The sequence below is a fragment of the Rhinatrema bivittatum genome, chromosome 2 (assembly GCF_901001135.1).
Source record: "Rhinatrema bivittatum chromosome 2, aRhiBiv1.1, whole genome shotgun sequence".
Classification (NCBI taxonomy): Eukaryota; Metazoa; Chordata; class Amphibia; order Gymnophiona; family Rhinatrematidae; genus Rhinatrema; species Rhinatrema bivittatum.
In genome coordinates, this window is record NC_042616.1 from 26,058,102 (window position 1) to 26,065,265 (window position 7,164).

The following is a 7,164-nucleotide window of genomic DNA, read 5'->3' on the forward strand; positions in this document are numbered from 1 at the left end:
TCCACATATTATCCCAGACAATGCCATCACTGGACACAACATCATCAGCAACATGCGGGACACATTCTCCTGCTTTTCTTCCAATCTAATATATGCCAACACCTGCCAGCAAAGTCCCGCTTCTGTCTACCTAGGACAAACGGGACAATCTATAAGGCAAGGTAAAAGGATTTAAACCTGAGGTTAGAAATGACAACATTCAACCTTCCTTGACATTCTCTATCTGACCTTAAGGTTGCCATACTCCTACATGAAAACTTCAAAGGAGCACTCCAGCCTGAAACTGCTGAATTGGAACTCATTAAAAATCTAAATACCATCACCCAAGGGCTGAACAGAAGCAATGGATTCATGACTCACTACAAATAGGCATAAACTGAACTGTTGTCTGATCATTCTGTCTATTCACACTTACCTCAGTTGTCAGTAGGCTAAACTACAATCATATTCACACTCTCTCCACACCGTTTCCTGCCTTTTCCCATGTCTTCTCACTGTTCTGTATATATTGTACACATCAACTGTACATCATTTCATGCATCTGATGGTGTTTAATAAAACAGTTAGTCTAAATGATTCCACTCGACTCCTAGTGCTTTTTTATTCAGATGAAGAGTCATTACTTGTTTTCCCTGAAATAGAAGCTATTGATACCGTACCAGATTGGGAAAATTTGGGAGGCCTTTATAGTAGTGTGTTAGCCACCTTATCCAGTTCTTTGATGGGGAAGGCAGGACAAAATTAGGATGTGGCTGAAGAGCAGGCAGCACAGTTAGAGAGCACATCTGATGCCCTTGGCATTGTTCCTCAGAGTCCACCCACTATATCAGCTCCAGTGGCAGCATCCTCTGCTAAGTATGTAGAGAAGGGATCAGAGTGGGTTTGGAACATCTGGAGACATTTCTAAATAAGGGAAGGCCCACGCTTTGCAAAATGCAAGCACATGGCAAAGACACAGGTCCTGGCAAGCAAATGGGGCATTTAACTAACACTGGCATGCTTTATAAGCCACAGAAGCAGCAGCTCTTAGGGCTAGCATCTGGGGAGTTTGGAAGTGGCAGAAAAGAGGAAAAGTGTTTCCCAATCTGATCCCATCCATCATTCAGGTAAGAGGCAAGCAGACCCCTGCCAAACATGAGAAGTGAAAAGATACGATGGAAGAAATGGAACAGGTTTCAATAGCAATGCCCCAGGACAGGAGAGAAGCAGCAGTCAAAGTTAGAAAAAGGGGCAGTTCTGCAATAAATGCCCTTGATAGCCAGCCCCTACAGCTAGTAGAGAATGAGGGCTTGAAAATAGAACTACAAGGATAAAAGTGAAGCAAGATGTTTTGAGGATCCTCCACTAGCACCTGAGGTCTTTCTACAAATGCTAATTTTCTCTCAGAGAGTAACTGCAAGGAAATGACCAACTTTTGCATTCATTCTGCCCTGTCATTCCAGTCCATACTGCCAAGGATATACTGTTGCAGTCCATCACAGGGGATGACCACCTCAGGGACAACAGGACTAGTGCAAGACAGTTATCGTCACAGTCTTCTATTGCACTCAACCCTCCTGGATAGCTGTGCTTGCAAGATCTTTGTAGGATAGCTCCCAAGCTGTTCCTAACAAGGTCCCATAGCAATGCAAGCATTCACTGACACCAATACAGCTGATGGCTGAACATCTTTAAAATGCTCATCCACTGCTAGAAACATAAAGTGGCTCCATTGGGACTTGAACCCAAGACCTTCTGTGTGTGAAACAGATGTGATAACCTCTACACCATGGAACCATTTCCTTGTCTGATCTCTTCTTTATTACACTTTCAAACACCTACCAGTTATTTTAGAATACTGTTTGAATAATTCATGGGATAATCGCCTCACCCACCATTCACATTCTAACATTTTTTACTCTTGGCAAAAAATAGATCTTCCAAGAGCCATCCCATCTACCATGAAAAATGTGTTTTACTAGAGTCACTGCTGAATTCTTTTTACCACACAAGATGTTGGCTTAGGAGTTTACCTAAAGCTTCCTTATTTCGTCTCCAGTAACCATTCCCACACTTCTTCTGGGGAAGACGATATCTGCTATGAATTCGCATGAGATCAAGTAGCAAGCATAGAAGGAAGGGCCTGTAAATCTATCCCACGCATATAGATTGTGGATATCCTGAAAACCTGACAGGTGGGGTTTCCACTGCACATATATGGAACCCATTGGTCTTCAACTTGCTTTTTCGGTATCTAAGTTATCCTTGCACTCAGACTCATGCCTGTTTCTGCAGGAAGTTAAAAATGGCTCCACTGGGGATTGAACCCAGGCTCTCCTGTGTGCAAAGCAGATGTGATACCCACTACACTATGGAACCAACTGACCCCTTTTATTAATCTGTGAGCAACTGTCGATCCCTTGATGCCCGCCTAAAGGAGGACTAATTGAACAAGCATCTCAGCTAGAGAAGTGCATTCATTGAAAACAAAATATAAAAATGAAATCAGTGGAGAAAACTTGATTCTTTTTTATTTATTTAGTTTATTTATTAAAAATTCTTGTATACCATCGTTCATAATATACATCACAAAGGTTTACATGTTACAAAATCATAAAATCAAACTGAAATATCTAAAAGGTACTGTAAAATATGATAAAAAATAAAATTGTTAATCAATTATTAATAAATGAACATAAAACAAAGATAAAAATAATGTTTCTTTAAACCAATGAGTCCTTTTTTTCAAGATAGTCAATATAAGCCTGTTTGAAAAGCCATGCTTTTAGAGCTTTTTTAAAAGCTTTAAACTCTGACTCTAAACTCTTAGGGTCCAAAATGTGCTGAAGGGGACCCATGAAACAAGTAGGACCATGGACCTACTTGTTTCATTTCTGTCAAACAGAATGATTTCTATAAGCAATTATAGTCAAAAGACCCATGGAAATCATAGGCATAGCAACAGTTGCAAATGTATGGAGAAAGGTTCATACACTGTGGAGCGGGCAGGCTGCAGAGAAGGGACGGATTGGCATTCCGTCAAGCAATGAGAGTTATGATGTATCGCAGCGGAGCATTTTCCTAGTCTCTTATAATGCCGCAGAGCGGGTTACAGTGATGCTGAGCATGTCACAGCCTTGCTCTGCATTGTTTCTCTAGACATTGTCTGTGTGAAAGCATAGCTCTGAGCTCTCTCCGAGTTCTTGGTAAGGATTTTTGCTGTGGCAGCCCATTAACACAAGACAGGAAAACAAACCATGGAGGCAGCATGGCATCACAATATCTCTGCATCATTGTAGATTTGTGTTGCTTCGCTTGCTGTTCTGTTTATCCTTTTTCATGATTGAATCCTTAGCTACACTTCAGATTAGTTATTTATTATCTGTATGACTGCCAGTGGGCACAGTGTGGGCAGTGGGAGCTAGGTAGTACTGGGCATAAGCGAGCAGTGAAGGCAGGCCAGAAAGTGCAGCATAACAGGCTGTATTGTGAAGCCTGTCTGTGACAGAGAAATAGTGCACACAGAGCAGAAAGGATGACACTCACTGTTTGCCTGGCAGAAGGCAAAGTGTGTGCAGGGGGCACTAGGCAGTGGGCATTATAATACCACGGAAAAATGTTAAATCGTTGTTATAATCTTAACATCCCCGGTGACATATATACAATGATGTGAGGGAGAGGGAAAGGCAGAGCAGATGAAGGAAATTTAAATGTGTCCAAAATTGCGCACTTTTGCACTGGCACCGGCAGGTAAAAACAAAAAATGAGGTCCTGCCCTGAAACTGAAGAGGGATTTCTTCTGGACTACTACAACAACAGGAGCCAGCTTTACGCTAAAGAAACTGGCATACGAGCTTGATGATGTGTCACTGCTGCAGAGTGCAGATAACAGTGAGTGTTTTTCGCTCCAATCTTCTGTGTTCAGCGAGAGAGAAAATGTTGCTGCAGAGGTTGCAGTGAAAGCCAAATTTTCCTCCACTGATTTACATGAAAAATCTTCAGAGAGATAGCCGTGCTAGTCTGGTGTAGCAGCCCCTCAACCTCAAAAGATACTCATCAGCCGCTGCAAATAGTACAAGGACACCAACCCAGGACCCAGACCTTGCCAGAAAAGGAGATGCCAACACTTTCCACATATTATCCCAGACAATGCCATCACTGGACACAACATCATCAGCAACATGCGGGACACATTCTCCTGCTTTTCTTCCAATCTAATATATGCCAACACCTGCCAGCAAAGTCCCGCTTCTGTCTACATAGGACAAACGGGACAATCTATAAGGCAAGGTAAAAGGATTTAAACCTGAGGTTAGAAATGACAACATTCTACCTTCCTTGACATTCTCTATCTGACCTTAAGGTTGCCGTACTCCTACATGAAAACTTCAAAGGAGCACTCCAGCCTGAAACTGCTGAATTGGAACTCATTAAAAATCTAAATACCATCACCCAAGGGCTGAACAGAAGCAATGGATTCATGACTCACTACAAATAGGCATAAACTGAACTGTTGTCTGATCATTCTGTCTATTCACACTTTCCTCAGTTGTCAGTAGGCTAAACTACAGTCCTATTCACACTCTCTCCACACCGTTTCCTGCCTTTTCCCATGTCTTCTCACTGTTCTGTATATATTGTACACATCAACTGTTCATCATTTCATGCATCTGATGGTGTGGACTGTGTCCTCGAAAGCTCATGCTTTAATAAAACAGTTAGTCTAAATGATTCCACTCGACTCCTAGTGCTTTTTTATTCAGATGAAGAGTCATTCCTTTTTTTCCCTGAAATAGAAGCTATTGATAGTGTACCAGAAGGGGAAAATTTGGGAGGCCTTTATAGTAGTGTGTTAGCCACCTTATCCAGTTCTTTGATGGGGGAGACAGGACAAAATTAGGATGTGGCTGAAGAGCAGGCAGCACAGTTAGAGAGCACATCTGATGCCCTTGGCATTGTTCCTCAGAGTCCACCCACTATATCAGCTCCAGTGGCAGCATCCTCTGCTAAGTATGTAGAGAAGGGATCAGAGTGGACTTGGAAGATCTGGAGACATTTCTAAATAAGGGAAGGCCCACGCTTTGCAAAATGCAAGCACATGGCAAAGACACAGGTCCTGGCAAACAAATGGGGCATTTAACTAACACTGGCATGCTTTATAAGCCACAGAAGCAGCAGCCCTCAGGACTAGCATCTGGGGAGTTTGCAAGTGGCAGAAAAGATGAAAAGTGTTTCCCAATCTGATCCCATGCCCTCAACCCTTTCCATCATTCAGGTAAGAGGCAAGCAGACCCCTGCCAAACCTGAGAAGTGAAAAGCTACGATGGAAGAAATGGAACAGGTTTCAATAGCAATGCCCCAGGACAGGAGAGAAGCAGCAGTCAAAGTTAGAAAAAGGGGCAGTTCTGCAATAAATGCCCTTGATAGCCAGCCCCTGCAGCTAGTAGAGAATGAGGGCTTGAAAATAGAACTACAAGGATAAAAGTGAAGCAAGATGTTTTGAGGATCCTCCACTAGCACCTGAGGTCTTTCGACAAATGCTAATTTTCTCTGAGAGAGTAACTGCAGGGAAATGACCAACTTTTGCATTCATTCTGCCCTGTCATTCCAGTCCATACTGCCAAGGATATACTGCTGCAGTCCATCACAGGGGATGCCCACCTCAGGGACAACAGGACTAGTGCAAGACAGTTATGGTCACTGTCTTCTATTGCACTCAACCCTCCTGGATAGCTGTGCTTGCAAGATCTTTGTAGGATTGCTCCCAAGCTGTTCCTATCAAGGTCCCATAACAATGCAAGCATTCACTGACACCAATACAGCTGATGGCTGAACATCTATAAAATGCTCATCCACTGCTAGAAACATAAAGTGGCTCCATTGGGACTTGAACCCAAGACCTTCTGTGTGTGAAACAGATGTGATAACCTCTACACCATGGAACCATTTCCTTGAGTGAGTACTTCCTTATTACACTTTCAAACACCTATCCAGTTATTTTAGAATACTGTTTGAATAATTCATGGGATAATCGCCTCAGCCACCATTCACATTCTAACATTTTTTACTCTTGGCGAAAAATAGATCTTCCAAGAGCCATCCCATCTACCATGAAAAATGTGTTTTACTAGAGTCACTGCTGAATTCTTTTTACCACACAAGGTGTTGGCTTAGGAGTTACCTAAAGCTTCCTTATTTCGTCTCCAGTAACATTCCCACACTTCTTCTGGGGAAGACGATATCTGCTATGAATTCGCATGAGATCAAGTAGCAAGCATTAGAAGGAAGGGCCTGTAAATCTATCCCACGCATATAGATTGTGGGTATCCTGAAAACCTGACAGGTGGGGTTTTCAACTGCACATATATGGAACCCATTGGTCTTCAACTTGCTTTTTCGGTATCTAAGTTATCCTTGCACTCAGACTCATGCCTGTTTCTGCAGCAAGTTAAAAATGGTTCCACTGGGGATTGAACCCAGGCCCTTCTGTGTGTAAAGCAAATGTGATACCCACTACACTATGGAACCAACTGACCCCTTCTTTTAATCAGTGAGCAACCATCGAACCCTTGATGCATGACTAAAGGAGGACTAATTGAACAAGCATCTCAGCTAGAGAAGTGCATTCATTGAAAACAAATATAAAAAATGAAATCAGTGGAGCCAACTTGTTTCTTTTTTATTTATTTATTTTATTTATTAAAAATTCTTGTATACCATCGTTCATAATATGCATCATAACGGTTTACATGTTACAAAATCATAAAATCAAACTGAAATATCTAAAAGGTACAGTAAAAAAAAAATTGTTAAACAATTATTAACAAATGAACATAAAACAAAGATAAAAATAATGTTTCTTTAAACCAATTAGTCCTTTTTTTCAAGATAGTCAATATAAGCCTGTTCGAACAGCCATGCTTTTAGAGCTTTTTTAAAAGCTTTAAAGTTTGACTCTAAACTCTTAGGGTCCAAAATGTGCTGAAGGGGACCCGTGAACTAAAGGAATCCTACTTGTTTCATTTCTGTTAAACAGAATGATTTCTATAAGCAATTATAGTCAAAAGACCCATGGAAATCATAGGCATAGCAACAGTTGCAAATGTATGGAGAAAGGTTCATACACTGTGGAGCGGGCAGGCTGCAGAGAAGGGACGGATTGGCATTCCGTCAAGCAATGAGAGT

At 41.7% G+C, this 7,164-nt stretch overlaps 4 non-coding genes across 4 annotated transcripts; all 4 read right to left on the minus strand.

Moving 5' to 3' along the window:
- Positions 1–1,703: 1,703 nt before the first annotated feature.
- Positions 1,704–1,776, minus strand: TRNAV-CAC. Its single transcript has one exon. It is a non-coding gene; the product is annotated as a tRNA-Val (tRNA).
- Positions 1,777–2,285: 509 nt separating this feature from the next.
- TRNAA-UGC lies at positions 2,286–2,358 on the minus strand. The gene has a single exon. It is a non-coding gene; the product is annotated as a tRNA-Ala (tRNA).
- Positions 2,359–5,851: 3,493 nt separating this feature from the next.
- Positions 5,852–5,924, minus strand: TRNAV-CAC. Its single transcript has one exon. It is a non-coding gene; the product is annotated as a tRNA-Val (tRNA).
- A 510-nt stretch (positions 5,925–6,434) lies between these two features.
- On the minus strand, positions 6,435–6,507 carry TRNAV-UAC. Its single transcript has one exon. It is a non-coding gene; the product is annotated as a tRNA-Val (tRNA).
- Between the last annotated feature and the right edge of the window lie 657 nt (positions 6,508–7,164).